The sequence below is a fragment of the Notolepis coatsorum genome (assembly GCF_963971535.1).
Source record: "Notolepis coatsorum genome assembly, chromosome: 2".
Lineage (NCBI taxonomy): Eukaryota > Metazoa > Chordata > Actinopteri > Aulopiformes > Paralepididae > Notolepis > Notolepis coatsorum.
In genome coordinates, this window is record NC_140166.1 from 174,937,582 (window position 1) to 174,955,477 (window position 17,896).

A 17,896-nucleotide genomic window follows, 5' to 3' on the forward strand; every position below is an offset into this window, starting at 1 on the left:
CAATCGACATCAATACTGCAAATCGCGATCAGACAATTGGAATATTCTTTTTGCGATACCTCCGTTGCTGACGATCAAAGCATCAAAAAACGACCCCCCCCCCCCCTTTCATGCATTCATGATGAAACATAATACCTATTATATACCTTTGATTTGGAAATAGTAGCGTGTCCAGGTGAGCAACGCCAACGCTTTTAGTAAAATTCACATATCGCTCCATGACAGTTACCAGGAATTAGCCAGGATCACTCTGAAACTATACAATATTCACCGCGGTATAACACGCAAACGTATACATGAAAAAATTTATTCTTTTTCACATGTTGAATGATGGATAGTTAATGTCAAATGAGCCATAGTATTGTCTCCATAGCTCAAATTAACTCTCAATAGTCCTTACCCAGGGCTTGACATTAACTTTTTGGCTCACTAGCCACTGTGGCTAATGGTTTTCCAAAGTCACTAGCCACTCAGCATTTTCACCAGCCAAAAATCCCCACACTCGCGCCCCCACTCAAAAAGTAATAAATATAAGTAATTGGACAATGTAACTGCAAGCATTTGTTTGGACATACGATTTTATTTGAACAGAAACATCTAAAATAACATCCAAAATGTCAGTAGTGCTAAAATAATATCTAATCCAATAACATCTGTCCCCACCCGAATATCCCACCCACCCAGACAAGTACAAACTTAATTCTGCTCATCTACCCTGAAGAAAAAACAGTATGACTTAGCTATGTATTTTTCATATAACATTAACACTGAGTGTGTTTACATGCACACTATACGCCGATCATAACCCAACAATGGTAATAATGTGATTATTAAAATGGTCATGTGAAAATGGGTTCCAGACTAACTTTTTTCACCACCGTGATGAGAGAGAGAGAGAGAGAGAGAGAGAGAGAGAGAGAGAGAGAGAGAGAGAGAGAGAGAGAGAGAGAGAGAGAGAGAGAGAGAGAGAGAGAGAGAGAGAGATCTGGGGCAGCTGTCCATGGTGCTGAATATTTGCGACGGGACTGTGTTAGTCTGGAGCCTGTATGCTTCTTAATGTTAAATGAATGTGGCTAGCTAACAAACACCGTAATATTAGTTTAATAATACATGTTACATAATACATGTTAGTTTGTCTAATACTTACTCGCACATCCACAAATAGTCTGTGAATGGTCTGCCTTTCTTCCCGATTGCGTGGTTGCGGAACAGCAGCTTCAACTTGTCCAACTGAGCCGATTTCATTGAGACCAGGGATCTCACCGCAACCCACAATATGCCGCCACATTGTAACGTTAAGTTAGCTAACTGTCTGTACTAACCAGTTGAGCTATTAATGTTAACAGCGTTTGTTCAGCTGTCAGCTGTCACACACACCACACGGAAGCAACGCGATAGGGCGAAGTGGATGGGCCAATGAATGAGCACACTGTGCGCACCCAGTCCTCGTGGGAGTTGTAGTATTATATAGTATCACCTGGATTGACTTAATTATTGCAGATGCCTTTTGTAGACTACAATGTTTTTTTTCATAGAAAAAAAAGCCACCCGCCACATTGGCGGGAAGAATGAAGAAGTTACACGCCAATGCCAAATTCTACCCGCATTGGGCGGGTGGGCGGGTGTTAATGTCAAGCCCTGTTCTTACCTTTTAAGCATCGGGCAAAACTGGGCCATTTTTGTTTTTGACAATTGCATACCTTTTTTGCAAAGCTTTACTTTATACTTTATATACTTATAGCACATGCATGAGTCTGTTCAAAAAATCACTTTGAGTGCTAATGAAATAGAGTAACAGAGGTTTGAACACACTGAAGTAAAAGTTGTGTGTACTCACATTTCTGTTTAGTGGTTGCCAGATGCCTGTTTTTAAGTTCCAGTTGAGAGATAGGAGCTGGAAAACACAACGGTTCCATAGCCTGATGTAGATCTTATGTAGTACAGGTCCAAATTTTATAAAAATCTCACGGAAAATGAGTGTTTGACAAGATGTGTGTACCGGTAAAAATGCAGCGTGATTATCCAAAATGGCCGTCCACTTCCATTCATTCAGATGCTTGAGTCAGGACAAAGGACTTCTTCGTCACCTTCCGTCACCTTCCCCTGCCCGTCTGGGATCGCTTTAGGAGCAGACGCTCCTTGGCTAAAATGGTTGTAAATAATTTTCACCATCAGCGGTGATTGGTCAGTTCAGGACCGTTTACAGTCGGATGTGGTCACTTGACGGAACGTCCTGTCAAATGACGCTCACCGGATATATCGTCTTGTAACTTGAGACCTGAAGCACGCAATTGGTTGAGTGTGGTGACAATCGAAAGGCGGAAAATTCAACTGTATTGGATGATCGGTGAAAAATGCAGCCCGGAGCTGGCAGACGAGCGCAAAGTGCTGTTGTTACTATTCGAGTGCTGAATAACCATCAAAGCTCATTAAACTGTATGTGATGTGTGAACGTTACACTACGACAAGTCATATGTCTGTGTCTACGACTACGACTGCCTACGACCAGTCATGTGTTTGTGTCTACGACTGCCTGCACACAACAACCCCACACAACCAGAGGCGGCACGGTGGTGTAGTGGTTAACACTGTCGCCTCACAGCAAGAAGGTCCAGGGTTCGATTCCCGCTTGGGGACCAGGTTTCCATGATGCCAGGTACCCGGGTGGGGTATCTCCCAGGCCTGTCTGTGTGGAGTTTGCATGTTCTCCCCGTGCTTGCAAGGGTTTCCCCCCCGATAAGATAAACCAAATGGAAAAACATGCACAACAACAGATCGCTAGCGCTGTATCGTCCTTGACGAAGACGGACAGGAGCACTTGGATAGGTCCCCGGGGGCGCGGCTTACAGTACGTCCTATCTGCTCCCGGCTGCCCATGGGGGGAAGGACGACGGGATGGGTTAGGCGCAGAGACTCTATCGCATCGGCGACTGAGGAAAGACAATGCATGTGTGTGTGTGTGTGTATCCTGGTGTGTGTGCCGCTCCAATTGCATGTCCAGTTTGTTGCGTGCCGATTAAAGACCCCCTAAAGAGGTCCTGCATTTTATTATTATTATTATTATTATTATTATTATTATTATTATTATTATTATTATTAAGGATCTACAACAGACTGCTATTCAGTCAATCTGCCATAAAAGTAATTCACAATATGTTTGGCGGCAATGGCTCTGGAGGTAGAGCAGTCGTCTGGTAATTCGGAGGTTCCCGGTTCGATTCCCGCTCCTCCCGGGCAGCATTTCGAAGTGTCCTTGAGCAAGACACTTAACCCCTAACTGTTCCCAGTGAGCAGGTTGCCACCTTGCATGGTTGCCTCCACTGTCGTTGAGTGAATGGATGAATGTGAGGAATAAATTGTAAAGTGCTTTGGATAAAAGTGCTATATAAATGCACCATTTACCATTTTATGTTTGCTGATACAATACAGTATATCTGCCCAGTTTTGCCCACCAGACTGATGTCGATGAGCATCTTTCTTTCTTTCTTTCTTTCTTTCTTTCTTTCTTTCTTTCTTTCTTTCTTTCTTTCTTTCTTTCTTTCTTTCTTTCTTTCTTTCTTTCTTTCTTTCTTTCTTTCTTTTTTTCTTTTTTTCTTTCTTTCTTTCTTTTTTTCTTTCTTTATTAGCTAATTAAAGGGGCAGTTAACTTGTCCAGAGTGCTATCTATCCATCCAGATAGTTTGGTGTGATTCGCCTAGTTTTGGAGATATCTGCTGTAGAAATGGCAATGTAGCAGAGTGATTCCTTATTATGGGGGTGTAGTTCGGTAGAAAATAGTTCCTACATGAAACTGCTCACATCAAGGTATGTGAATTATCTTTGAGTAACCGTGTCATGATTTATGGACAGAGACATTGGTTTTGAGTTTTTCAAATGTATCTTTTGGTGCTTTGAGAGCCTTGCATATTGTACTGGAGTGACGGCAGACATCTCAGAATCTTATCCAACATGATCTGGATAAGGGGGGAAATATGTTTACTTTTTATAAAAAAAAATTATTTTGAGTGAACTGCCCCTTTAAGCTTGCCCCTTGATTAGCCTTAAGTGTTTAAAAGTATGTGGTAAAAAACAACAACATTTGGCATGGTACATCAGATTTATCTTTTTAATCTTCATCCAAAGCTATTATCCTTGCTTTATCATTTTGCATATAGACGGGTTTCTTGTTTGTAAACACAATGTGTTCGAGCCAATCAGCAATACCCACTGAGTCACGTGACTAAGTTGCTGTCAAGTTGCTGCCCTAAAAAAAAGGACAACAGGGCTCTATGGAGAAACCATGGCACTACCCTGACTAAAAATATAATGGAGCTCTATGGAGAACCCATTGCACTCCCCTGACTAAACCTTTATTGGAGCTCTATGGAGAAACCATGGCACTCCCCTGACTAAAAGGACATGTATAATGGAGCTTTATGGAGAAACCATGGCACTCCCCTGATTAAAAGAATAATGGAGCTCTATGGAGAAACCATGCCACTTCCCTGACTGAAAGCCCCCTTTTTGTATATTTTGGACCGTTTGTCGTAGAGACTTGCGGGTTGTGCCATTGTACTCAGTAGGGATATCCTCTTTCATTGGTTTATGTTTGCCACGCCTCCTATGATTAAGTCCCGCCCCCTTTGTGTTTATTTTGAACCGTTTGTCATACAGACTCGCGAGAGGGGTCGTCGTACTCGGCTGGAAGATCCTCTCCCGTTGGCCGGTGGTGCACAGGCATCACCCACACTTTCACAATTTGTGTGTGTGTGTGTGTGTGTGTGTGTGTGTGTGTGTGTGTGTGTGTGTGTGTGTGTGTGTGTGTGTGTGTGTGTGTGTGTGTGTGTGTGTGTGTGTGTGTGTGTGTGTGTGTGTGTGTGTGTGTGTGTGTGTGTGTGTGTGTGTGTGTGCGTGCGTGCGTGCGTGCGTGCGTGTGTGTGTGTGGTGAGAGGGGGTTATGGACAGTCCACTCTCCTTGATAACATTTGTGAGGGGCCTACAAATAGCCGGTCTCCCCAAAAGGAAGGCCAAGCAGTTGTGTGTGTGCGCCTGTGTGTGGAGGGATCAGTGTTCATTGTTCTTATGGCCTGGGGGAAGAGGCTGAGTCTGAGTCTCTTGAGTTCTTGCTGCATTTATGCGTGTATAGCCTGACCGCAGCACCTTGAACAGGCTATTGTTGGGGTGGTGAGGGTCCTCCATTATTCTGCAGGCTCTGGATTTGCACCTCCTATTGTATAAGTCCTGCAGGGGAGGTAGTGCAATAGCCGTAGTACGCTCTGCTGAGCGCACCACTCTCTGTAGAGCCTTCCTGTCCTGGGCGGTGCAGTTGCCAAACCAGGCAGTGATATTCCCAGTTAGGATGCTCTCCACAGCCCCGGAATAGAAGGACTGGAGTATTTTCCCCGATACTCTGTACTCCCTTAATTGTCTCAGGTGATAGTCTCACTGCTTTGCCTTTTTCACCACAGTGTCTGTGTGTGTTGTCCATGTCAGGTCCTCAGTGATGTGATGTGATTAAATGTAATCAAATGAGTAATGAGCATATTTAGATGAGAGTCAGAAGTTGATAAAGGTTATCGTAGATTGGTATCTATTTCTATTGTCTGGAGTGTAATTAGTACCCTGACATGTCTTCCATTCTGCAGGTTCTACCTGCACCGTAGATGTTGCTGAGCTGTCAGTTTGTGTTCAGGATGTTGTTTGGTTGTGCCCCCGCCGTGGCAGAGCAGCGTGCCGTGTTCCCTCTGTAGCCTCTTCACTATCCAGGCTACATCACGGGGAGTTATGGCAACATTTAAACATGCTATATCAAGAGCTGTCACATTTCCCTGGCATGGCATCATCTCCGAGGGAGCTGCCAAGAGCTCACAATAGAAGCTTATCCAAAATAGTAACCTTAAATCAAAGGACTGAACAAACGGAAATAGCTCCAATCTGCCGTGAGAGATGTGATTTGGGGGCATCTTCTGTGGTTGGGTTCTTATTGCTTTTATTTGTCAAAACACAAAATAAGAGTTTGGGGTTGTGTACAGTACAGCGCTATGGACAACAGTCAGAATAAAGACGCATCATACAGACCGCCTACAAATACCCAGGGCAGCCAATCCAGCCATATTGGTGATATTAGATGGTGTATTCTGGGTTATCAGTTTCAGCATGGTAGGTTTTGCTCATGCTGCAGCATATCTTCTAATCTATGGCATGGTGCTGTATTCATAATCAAATGCTATTAATAACAAAGTACATCTGTCCCTGAGGACAGCTTCATCTGTCTCTCTGGACATCATAATATTTCCATAGAATGCCGGGACAAGTCATCTCCAAAAGGCATTCATTAAAGCCATCGCCAGCCACTGATGACATGAATGAACAACTGGGCAATAAGATGTCTTGGTTAGCCCAGGGGGAGCGTGTGTATACTCCAGCACTTAACTGAAATGACACTGGCGGGGCTGAATTACCCTGCTGACGGGATTCAATGAGTGTACAGTCTCATAATCATAGTGTTCATCTTGTCCCCCTGCCGGAGGTCCACCCTGCATGTTCTCCCTCGAGGGAAGCGACAGTTGTCAAGAAAAGAGGGCAGGGCTTGAGATAGGTCTAAAGCAGCGGTTACAAACTACGGGTCGCGACCCAAAGTGGGGTTGTGGGTAAAATATTTTGGCAACATATTTTGGCTAAATATGCCTCGTTTTATAAATGTGTATTGATAACATAGTGCTGTAATTAAATGCAAATGTTCTAATAAATATGCATGATCAAGTTCAACGTGTGCTTTTATTTGTGTGTGTGTGTGTGTGTGTGTGTGTGTGTGTGTGTGTGTGTGTGTGTGTGTGTGTGTGTGTGTGTGTGTGTGTGTGTGTGTGTGTGTGTGTGTGTGTGTGTGTGTGTGTGTGTGTGTGTGTGTGTGTGTGTGTGTGTGTGTAGGTGTGTGTTTTATATGTGTGTGATTGCGTGTGTGTGTTCTTTAATGGTTTCGAAGAGGTGCAGTCGGCACTTCAATCATACAGAGTTCATAACTTGACACTGAATAGGCGCTCAGTCCTTAGAATCACAGTCAGTTTGAAAAGAAAACAGGTTCAGGAGGGCAGCTCAATGAACTCTACGCCAGCGTGTTTCAGACGTGCACCTCCTCCCTCAGGGCACACAGACATGAAAGACAAACAGAGCACATCTTTAATGGTTCCTTGCTCGGCTGCATGGTTCTTCAAACATCCTTTCCTGGTATTAAGAGCTTCTGAGATTTAGAGGGTGGTTCCTGAACTTAAAATCGCATTCAATGGGAGTCCAAGACAAAATGTGAATGACCCTGGGTGGGTCCTACTAATCACCACAAAGTACCAGAAAATACCCCAAAGTACCCCAAAATACCCCAAAGTACCACGAAATACCCCAAAGTATACCCCAAAATACCCCAAAGTACCCCAAAATACCCCAAAGTACACCAGAATACCCCAAAATACCCCAAAGTGTTAACAGAATTCGGCTATAGGGCGACAATAATGTGGTCAAGAGGCATGGTTTCTATCTTGAGCCTGAACTGGCGTGGTTTCTTTTATTCACATGGAAAGAGCAGTAACACAGGTCTTCTCTCACTGAGAGACATGGGGGAGAGAAAGAAGTGGGAGGAGACATCTACTTTTATACTCGCCACATGGTGGTGTACCTGGGTGGCTCCGCCTAGAGCGCCCTCTAGTGGGAACAGATATATATGCAGCTAGACAGTTACTGGTGGAGACAGTTATATATGCAGGTAAACAGTTACTAGTGTAAACAGCCATATATACAGTTAGACAGTTACTAACAATCCTACACAGAACCTCTGACTTCAACACAAAGTATACCCCAAAGTACCCCAAAATACCCCAAAGTACCCCAAAGTACCCCCAAATACCCCAAAATACTGCAAAGTACCCCAAATTACCTCAAAGTATACCCCAAAGAACCTCAAAGTTCCCCAAAGTATACCACAAAATACTGGCTCAGAGGTAGAGCAGGTCAACTAATGATCATATGGTCAATGGTTTGGTCAGTGGTTTGAATCCCAGCTCCTTCTGTTCACATTGCCTCTTCTTCACCAATTCACACATGCACTCACAGAGCAATGGCAGCCAGACTCATTGGGAGCAATTTGGGGTTCAGTGTCTTGCCCAAGGACACTTCGGCATGTGAACAGAAGGAGCTGGGATTCAAACCACTGACCAAACCATTGACCATATGATCATTAGTTGACCTGCTCTACCTCTGAGCCAGTATTTTGTGGTACATTGAGGTATTGGTATACTTTGGGGAACTTTGAGGCTCTTTGGGGTATTTCGTGATACTTTGTGGTATTTTAGGGTATACTTTGGGGTACTTTGAGGTATTTTGGGGTATTTTGGGGTATACTTTGGGGTACTTTGGGGGTATTTTAGGGTACTTTGGGGTATTTTGGGGTATACTTTGGGGGTATTTTGGGGTATTTTCGGGGTACTTTGGGGTATTATAGGGTACTTTGTGGTGATTAGTAGGACCCATTTGGGGGTCCTTGACATGAAACAGGTTGAGAACCACACTCCCCAACAAAGGCAAGACGCAATGACTTCTGCTACTGCCGTTTACCTTTGTACAGCAGAGTACCCCTCGACGTGTGTTTTTTTTACCACCACATCTGTACCCCTCTACATGTGTACTTTTACCACTACGTATGTACCCCTCTACATGTGTACTTTTACCATCATATCTGTACCCCTCGACATGTGTTTTTCTTACCACCACATCTGTACTCCTCTACATGTGTACTTTTACCACCACATCTGTACTCCTCTACATGTGTACTTTTACCACCATATCTGTAGCCCTCTACATGTGTATGAACACACCACTACAGCTGTACCCCTCTCTTAACGTATCGCGTAATTTCAACGTGGAATTAATGAATATCAAAATAAAAGCACACATTGTTGAACTTGTCATGTATATTTTATTCTAAAATTGATCATGCATATTTATTCTAAAATTGTATACACCCTTCTTTTTTTTTTTTGCCAATGCACCTACCCACCACGACCCCACTTTGGGTCGCGACCCGTAGTTTGAGAACCTCTGGACTAAACTAACTAGATCAGTACTTAGAAGTTACTGCTTTTTGCTCTTGTAGAGGCAAGAACCACGCAGTGCAGACAAAATGTCATTCAATCCTTTGTTTCTGTCCCGATGGGGGATAGAAGATGCACTGAATTCCCTCACCGTGTGCTGTTCCCGTATCTTCGCTGATGCCTCTCAGGCATGTGGAGGCTTTGAGCTTGAATTCCAGAGCTTGGTTATTATTATCACTGTCATCCTCACCCTATAGAGAAGCAGACGGGGGCTTCTTCTCCTACAGTGTGACCTATGCTCAGCATCTGGCTGCTTTATTTATGCTGGTCCCCGGTGCCACCCTCCCAGCGTGCTCTAAGTCTTACACCTAGTCTCCACAGCGCATTTCATGTGGCACACGAGTGTCACTTGCATTTTGTGGAGATGCACGCCCTGCCTAGGACGAGCATGCATTGTTAAGGGACCTACTGTAGAAGACTGTAATTATTTGTGTTAAGAATAACACTAACACAGCCAATATAACAATATAGTCAATATAAAAATATAGTACAAAACCATGCAGACAAGTTCCTTGGGGTACACCTGAACAATAAACTGGACTGGTCGGACAACACAGAGGCCCTCTACAGGAAGGGACAGAGCAGGCTGTTCTTCCTGAGGAGACTCAGGTCCTTCAATGTGTGCAACAAACTGCTGCAGTCTTTTTACCAGTCTGTTGTGGCCAGCATCCTCTTCTATGCTGTGGCATGCTGGGGAGGCTACATCAACTCAAGGGACACCAACAAGCTCAACAAGCTGGTGAGGAAGGCTAGCTCCGTGGTGGGAGTCGAGCTACCTAGACTTGAGGTGATGGTAGAGAGGGGGATGATAAGGAAGCTGGCTGCCATCATGGAGAACCCCTACCACCCCCTCTACGACGAGCTAGTCAAGATGAGAAGCTCGTTCAGCCACAGACTCATTCCCCCCCGACACTCAACTAACCGCCTCGGACAGTCCTTCATACCAGCGGCCATCAGGCTCCACAACAGTGGGCAGCGACTAGCAGCCTCCAGGCTCCACAACAGGGGGCAGCGACAGCGACTGCTACCAGACATTGACCTGGGACTTATAGGAACCCAAGGAGGACAACCTACACTACCTTAGGCTTACTGCACCCTATGTGGATACTGTGATACTGTGATACTGTGAATAATGTATATTTCAGTGGATACCGTGATACTGTGAATAATGTATACTCAGTAGATAGTAAATTATAACACTACCTCATGCATACTGCACCTTATGTGACACTGTGAATAATGTGAATATTCCTCAGCTAGTCAGATAGTAAATTATATTGACCATATTGATCAAATTGTTTACACTGCCTGTGTTGTTTTTTTGTTTTTTAGTTTTTTTACTACCTGTATACTGTGTTGTTTTACTACCTGTACCCCCCCCCTCCCCCCCATGCTGCTATGATGCCTGAATTTCCCCAAGGGGATCAATAAAGGAATATCTTATCTTATCTTATAGACCCGCGGAGCTACCTGCGCATGCGTCCAACAAAAGGGCCTGCCAGATCGCCCTTGAGTGAGCGGATGAGTGAGTGGATGAGTGAGCACATTTTACCATACATAGCATGTGTCCGCCTAAACGTCTCTACCAGATCGTCCGTGACTGAGTGTGTGACAAAACGTCTCTACCAGATCGTCCGTGACTGAGTGTGTGACAAAATGTCTCTACCAGATCGTCCTTGACTGAGTGTGTGACAAAACGTCTCTACCAGATCGTCCGTGACTGAGTGTGTGACAAAACGTCTCTACCAGATCGTCCGTGACTGAGTGTGTGACAAAACGTCTCTACCAGATCGTCCTTGACTGAGTGTGTGACAAAACGGCTCTACCAGATCGTCCGTGACTGAGTGTGTGACAAAACGGCTCTACCAGATCGTCCGTGACTGAGTGTGTGACAAAACGTCTCTACCAGATCGTCCTTGACTGAGTGTGTGACAAAACGTCTCTACCAGATCGTCCGTGACTGAGTGTGTGACAAAACGTCCCTGCCAGATTGTCCGCGACTGAGTGAGTGAGTGAGTGAGTGAGTGAGTGAGTGAGTGAGTGAGTGAGTGAGTGAGTGAGTGAGTGGATGAGTGACCACAATTTTCCATGCATAGCCCACGGTGGCAGTCCTGCGTGCTGTGGGAAGAAGCAGATGAATCTGTTTTGGATTTAACCCTGTCCGTCAATATGATGAAAATATATGGTAACACTTGGAAATGTGGTTTAAATGGCAATTCACTGGGCTTGAAAAGCTCTTTTAGAGTTTAAGTGAAAACAGAAGCAGGCCATGATTGTGAGGGTTCGGCGTGGTATAGAAGAGGAGACCCCAAGTGCAGGACACGAGCAGAGAGAGAAGAGACTGAGACGACGGGATGAAGTGAACGGGCTTTTACTGAGCAGTTTGCAAGCAATGATTACAAATCAAAAAGGTTACTAAACAAAAGCGAACTGCAAAACCCGAAAACAATACTCAGCAATGCTGGAAAAATAAGGTCTAAGAGAGGAACGGACTCACGGGGAATACTGGTGACAAGGTGAGTATGTGACCGAACACAACTGTGATAACAATGAAACAATACAATGCAATGGCACGACAATGAATGTGAGGAACGGGCAGCTCTATATACTGCCCGTGATTACTAAATACTAATGAGTGCCAGCTGGTATCAGGCCATGCATGGCCAAGACAGGTGAACACAGAATTAGTTTGAAAAGACTTCCGGTTTGAAAACAACATGTACTGTAGCAGACACGTTTGGTCAAAGCTCCGCTCCCGTCAACGGTAATTTCGCTTAAAAACCTTATTTGTACAACACTAATGAGTTTAAACCTCATCGTATATATTAAATAAGACCTTCTACTAACTATATCAAAAGAAATAAAGATTCAACATGGGACCTAAGGAAAAGAAAGAGACTGGAAAGAAACACAGAGGAGACAGTACAACGGAGCAAGCTGTGACACGCTCATCGAGGGATACAGCAGCCGCCAATACAACAACACCTGTAACTGAGGGGTACAATTCCCTGACTGTATTAATCAAGTATTGGTATCATTAAACCACTACCGTGTTATGTACATTACTGGCCATACTGTACACAAGTATATGAGATGAGAACTTCTCCACAATGAAACGGTTTCCACACAAATACTCGTTTAGAATATTTATTACAGCAAGAATACAGAATATACTTTAATCTAGATGCGCTTATAAGGCAAAGAATGTGCGTAGGCAAGTCAATACTGAATATTAGGAATTATCTAGGGAATAATGGTAGGGAGGTTACTACCGGTTGTAAGCCAGCAGGGGGAGGCAATGCTCTATACAAAGTCAATGGTTCCACAGGCGACAATTACTCCCTGTGTCAGCGGGGAAAGGCAGCCTCTGTACTCTCAATGTGCGCGCCGCACAGGTGAAGCCGTGGAGTCTCTGCTCCGACAGAGACGGGCTCGAATGATGTCCTCACGGGCATGTGTAGATCCCACAGCAGTGGGTGTAGACGGTTCTCTGCTCCAGCAGCTTGGTGAAGAATGAAGAGTAATAATAGTAATCCTGCCGGAAAGTGGCTCTGCAATCACCGGTGTAGGTATCCTCCGTGGTGCGCGGTGGTTCACAATTGAACTTGACGTTACTATCCTATTAGCACGCGGCAATAAGTGCTCTATGTAGACACACAATTACCCACTTCACGTGGTCTTTGACTCGTAATGAAGGCTTACTCGTAAATAGCGAACGATACGTTGAACAAACGTAGTAGGATAACACGACTCTATTTGGGGCAATACGAGCCCTACTCTGCCACACGTTGCATAATGGGGAGAGACGTCACTTGGATAACTGGAACTGAACGAGACTGAACGGGACAAGGGACTTCACATTTTACTTGCGCCATATTTATATGCACGGGGGATAAACGAGTGCCAGCCTGCTCACTGTCTCGTAGCCTTGGGCAGAAGCGGGCATGCACAGACATGTCATGGCGGTAGCTTTCAAGTCGGCTCTAGGGGTAAGTCACTGGCGCCTGGTGGCACGCCATCCAATAGGATAATGAAATATTATGGGCTATAGTAACTACTAGGTTAAAGGGACATTCCGTGTGTTGTGAAGGATCAGATTAAACCGAATATATATATTTATTTATGGATATATATTTAATAGTATTTGTATATCGTTTGATATCCCATATACACTGAATATCCCTTTAGTCTACTACAGCCCATAATAGTTCATTCTCTCATTGGACAAGAACCTGGCGCCAGCAGACAGGCCCCTTGAGTCAAGTTCAATAGTGCCGACGAACATGTCCCAACTAGCCCCGGTTCCGCGTAGGAATACGGCTACCGAAATACGAATGGTACTATTTGTTCACCGTGCATATAAATAGGGCGCAAGTAAAGTAGAACTTTCTTTTAGTCCATTAGTCCTTTACCCTCCAACCTAGTAACAGACGTGAAGCCTCACCCACGACCCACGTGTGGTGCAGTATGGCCTATTTTGGCCCCAGAATAGGCATTGAGACCTCGTGTAAATTCATAGCTGAATTGTCATAGTTTGGCACTGTACCGTCGAGTGGGACGTATTTCTATTAAGTAATAATAGTCTATTATGTATGGTGCATCGTTCGGTTAAAGTTCTAAAGTGAGCAGCACCCCCATCGTTTTCTCGCGTTATCTAGAGTCTTAACCAGGCTGGGCAGACCACGCGTGGTGCTTTCATCCGAGGAGTTCTGGGCGAGGACGAGTGGACCTGCACATTGGATTACCTACCCGGACGACTGCTGAGCCTATACGGCATGGAATATCTATTTGCTTTGGGTGCTTTGATTTGTGGAGCGGATAACAGCCAACGCCAGTGAGTGTTGGAACTACCCCCGAGAGGAGCCCAGGTGAGACGGCGCTCAACCCAGACCGAGGCCGCCTCGCTTTTCCTTCGTTGTGGACCTACAGCTACCGTCTACAAGAGGGCCCAAGTGTATTCATCTGTGGATCAAGATCCTGCGGGCACTGTTTTCTGTACCTGAATTCTCCCCAGGAATCGTTGGCCAGATGGGATGCAGCTGACGGCTCTCCAAACCCCCCCCCCCCTTACTGACTTACAACCAGCAGGACCCCTTTTAGTATCCCGCTATAATCTTTAAGTACCATCGCTATAGTTCCCTAAAGAACCAGGTTGTATACTTGCTTCCTGCGTAACCAGAGATTGGACATTCAGTGTTGATTTGCCTACGAATACTCATTTGCCTTACAAGTGCATTCAAATCATAAATGTAATTAAGTGAATGTTGTATATACCTTTTGCTATATTAAACCTTCGCCTGTTATATTTGTGTGGACCTGATTTCATATGTGGGAAAGTGTTCATCATACTTAGATATCGTGTACTGGATGGCCAGAAGTTAAAGTACATCAAGCGGTAGTGGTTTAATGATACCATACTTATCAATACAGTCAGGGAATTGTACCCCTCAGTTACACCGTGTATATGTACAAAGAATATACAAGGGATATCAAACGATATACAAATATTATGCAATATATATCAATCAATAAATACATATATTCGGTTTAATCTGACCCTTTGTAACAGCCGCCCCCTAATTAGTCCCACCTAATTAGCTAAACAGAGACAGATTAACCGCACTGTCCACTACTCAATGTCCGTTGTGAGGGGTCGGTCAGTTCACAAAGTCATGGGTCATGGTCGTCATTAGGCGAGTCGGGGAGCCTTGGCGACTCTATCAGCCTCGCCACGGGTCGGTGGTAGGTCCGCCCTTGGCCGAGCACTTCTGCCACTCTGACCTTTCCGTCGGCACCAGTGGTCACTTTGCTTACGCGGCCGGCCGGCCACGCAGCTCGGGGTAGTGACTGGTCTACGGTCATGACGACTGGACGGGATGAAGGGGGGCTTAGGAGGAAGCGGGCCTGAGACTGCTTTGATCTGTGCTTGGCTGTGCTTTCTCCTCCTCCGTCTGTTTCTCTTGTTTGCTCTGTACCCCATCTGAGGAGGGGCCGGTCCCGGCCGCCCCGTCAAGGAGTCGCTTGGGGTGCTGGGTCCGAGGTCAGCTACGTCTGGAGCGCAGCTGAGGGGGGTGGAGTTCCGAACTCCCTCTGGTGCCCACGGTTCTCTCACGGGCCCCTCGCTTAATGTCAATAGCCTCTGCTGTACGGGGGAGAGGCCGGTGTCGCTCGCCTCTGTGTGTAGGCAGCGTGTAGACGTGGGTTGACTGTCAAGTCCGTAGAGGGGGCCCTGGAGCGTCCATCCCAGTCGGGTCTGAACCGCGACTGGGCATCCTTTGGGTCCGACGTGGGCCGCCTCAATTGGGAGAATGAGGTCCGCGTGGTCGGAGCCGATGAGCAGGGTCGGTGTGGCGCCGTCGATAAGCGGTATAGGTAGTTGACGTAGGTGCACATACTTAGCCATCAGCTGTGGGATGGGGTAGGTGTACTGAGACAGGCCTATGTCGTGGCTGGTGAAGACGTTAGTTATGCTATACTGCTTCTCGGGCTGGTCCACCGCTGCTATCTTGAAGGAGACCCTTTCACCCTTTATGGTCTTCTGGTCCCTTCTGATGGTGCGTATGGTCATTGTATCTTTGACACCTCGCAGGCCCAACTGGGCTGCTGCGGAAGCGAGGAGGAGAGTCTTTTCAGACCCATCGTCCAGGACGGCGTAAGTGTCCAGGACCTTGTCCTCGTAGCTCAGGAGCACTCTGACCACTTTGAGGAGCACACGGGGGGTCCCGCTATGCTGGTCAATGTGGAGCACTCCTGTGGGTGGTGACGTAGAATCTATATGGTGCGAGTCGCACCGTGGCTCCCAGTGTCTGCCGTAGCAGTCGGGACACCAGGGAGCGGTCTGGTGGAACTTTGGTGCTGGTGCCACCGCCTCGGCATGGTACATTACCGCGACGGGCCCACTCTGTTGTCCTGGCTGACGCCTGTTGATGTCATGCAGGACCTCCAAGTGGGTGCCACCGCACCTGCTGCACTTCTTTTTCAAGCGGCACTCAGCTGCTAGGTGGCTGCGCGCGCAGCGGAAGCAGCGGCGGTGGTCCTTGACCCACTGACTCACATCATCCGTGGTCAGCTTCTTGAAATCTTCGCACTGATACAGCCGATGTTCTCCCTCACAGTACTGGCACTCAATCTTCCACTGGTCCTCTTTCGTCGAGGGGGTGTTGTGGTTCTTGTGTGGTACTGATTCGGCTTGGTGCATAACGGTCACCAACCGGCGGTTATCCGTTTGTCCCCGAGGTCCGAGTCTTGGGCTTGGTCCACTCCATACGAACGTGTCGAGTCGTAGGCTACTGACCTCCCTGGCGAGGAACTCAGATAGGTCTAGGAGGGATGCCTCTGGACCGTTGGGGTCGCGGTAGTCTCTCTGCCGCCTGAAGCGCTCTTGTCGGGCGGGAGGGAGCTTCTCTAATATCCTCTCTACGTTGGAGTTAGCGTACAGTTCGTAGATACCCTTTTCCTTTTGGGACCCCAGCATCCCTACCAGGGACTGTACCTTGATAGACAAGTCATCTAATGCTCTGTTGTCTCTGGCTGGGGGGAGACGGTCAATGTCTCTTATCTCCTGTATCACATAGTCCCATACGCGTCCATAACGTTGGTCGAGTGCTGCTAGAGCCGCTGTGTATGGGGTAGTAGAGTTGGCATAGGCCAGCGCTATATTGTGCGCTCGGGGCACCTTGAGGTGCTTCAGTAGGGTAGCATACTTGTGGCGTTCATCAGCTACATCAACCATCATGGTCTCTAAGCACATCCGTAGTTCCGTGTACTGTGCTCGGTTCTCATGGGTGAAGTCTGGAAACGTCGGTGCGCCAAGGTACGATGCCATGGATGACTGGCACATCGGTGAGCGTTGGGGAAGAGGCCTCCTAGGCGAGTCTCCCCGTGCGTGTCGTCTTGGGCTGGTACTTCGTGGGTACCGAAGGTCGGGTACCCAGGTGCTGTCCCTCGGGGCTGGCGGTGCGTCAAACTCACCCGTGAGTTGAGTCGGGGGTTTGTAGCGCAGGGCCTCGGGGCTGACTTCTGGGCTGTACTGGACCTCCTGGTCCAGAGTACGTTGCTGCTGGTCGCGGCTGTACTGGGCCTCCTGGGCCAGAGTACGTTGCTGCTGGTCGGCTTGACATTCCTCCTCTTCCTCCTCCTCTTCCTCTGCTAGGACCTGGAGTCTTCTGTTCAGTCTCTCGGCGTGGTCCGGTTCTTCCCGGTTGCTGGGTCTCGTATGGACCGGCTGGGGAGGGGGTTCGGAGACGTGGACAGGATCCTCCTGTTGGCGGGGTCCCGGGTCGCTTCGTCGGGTAGGGGAATGTGTCCTAGACCCATGTCTTGACGATCTCTGAGAGCTCCGTGTGGAGTGAGGGGGTGTCGCCATGGCAACCAGTTTGTCCATCAGCTCCGCCTGCAGCCGGTCGCGCTCTGCCTCGCGCTGGGCATGGGCTGCGTCGCGCGCTGCTTCGCGCTGGGCATTGGCGACGTCGCGCTGCGCATTGGCGCTGGCCTGGGCAGCGTCGCGCTGTGCGTTGGCGGCGTCGCGCTGGGCATGTGCGACGTCGCGCTGTGCATTGGCGGCGGCGTGCTGTGCATCGGCGCGGCTTCTCTCAATGTTCTCTTCTGTCTGGAGGCGTCTGGTCTCCAGTCTTATGCGGTCGTCTTCACTCCTTTGTTGCGCCTGGAAGCGCTCTCGCTCGCCTGCAAAATGTTCGCGCTCGCGCGTCTGTTGCGCTTGAAGTCGATCGCGTTCGGTGGAGGCTGCCAGGGTGGCGATGAGTGCTTGCGCCAGCATCTTG

The 17,896-nt window shown here is 47.3% G+C and overlaps 1 protein-coding gene across 1 annotated transcript in view; it reads left to right on the forward strand.

The window, feature by feature from the left end:
- Nucleotides 1-17,896, forward strand: part of gabrg3 (gamma-aminobutyric acid type A receptor subunit gamma3) — a gene marked incomplete at both ends in the record, with an annotated part of 449,762 nt that overhangs the window by 373,376 nt on the left and 58,490 nt on the right. The gene's annotated exons all lie outside the window — the stretch shown is intronic.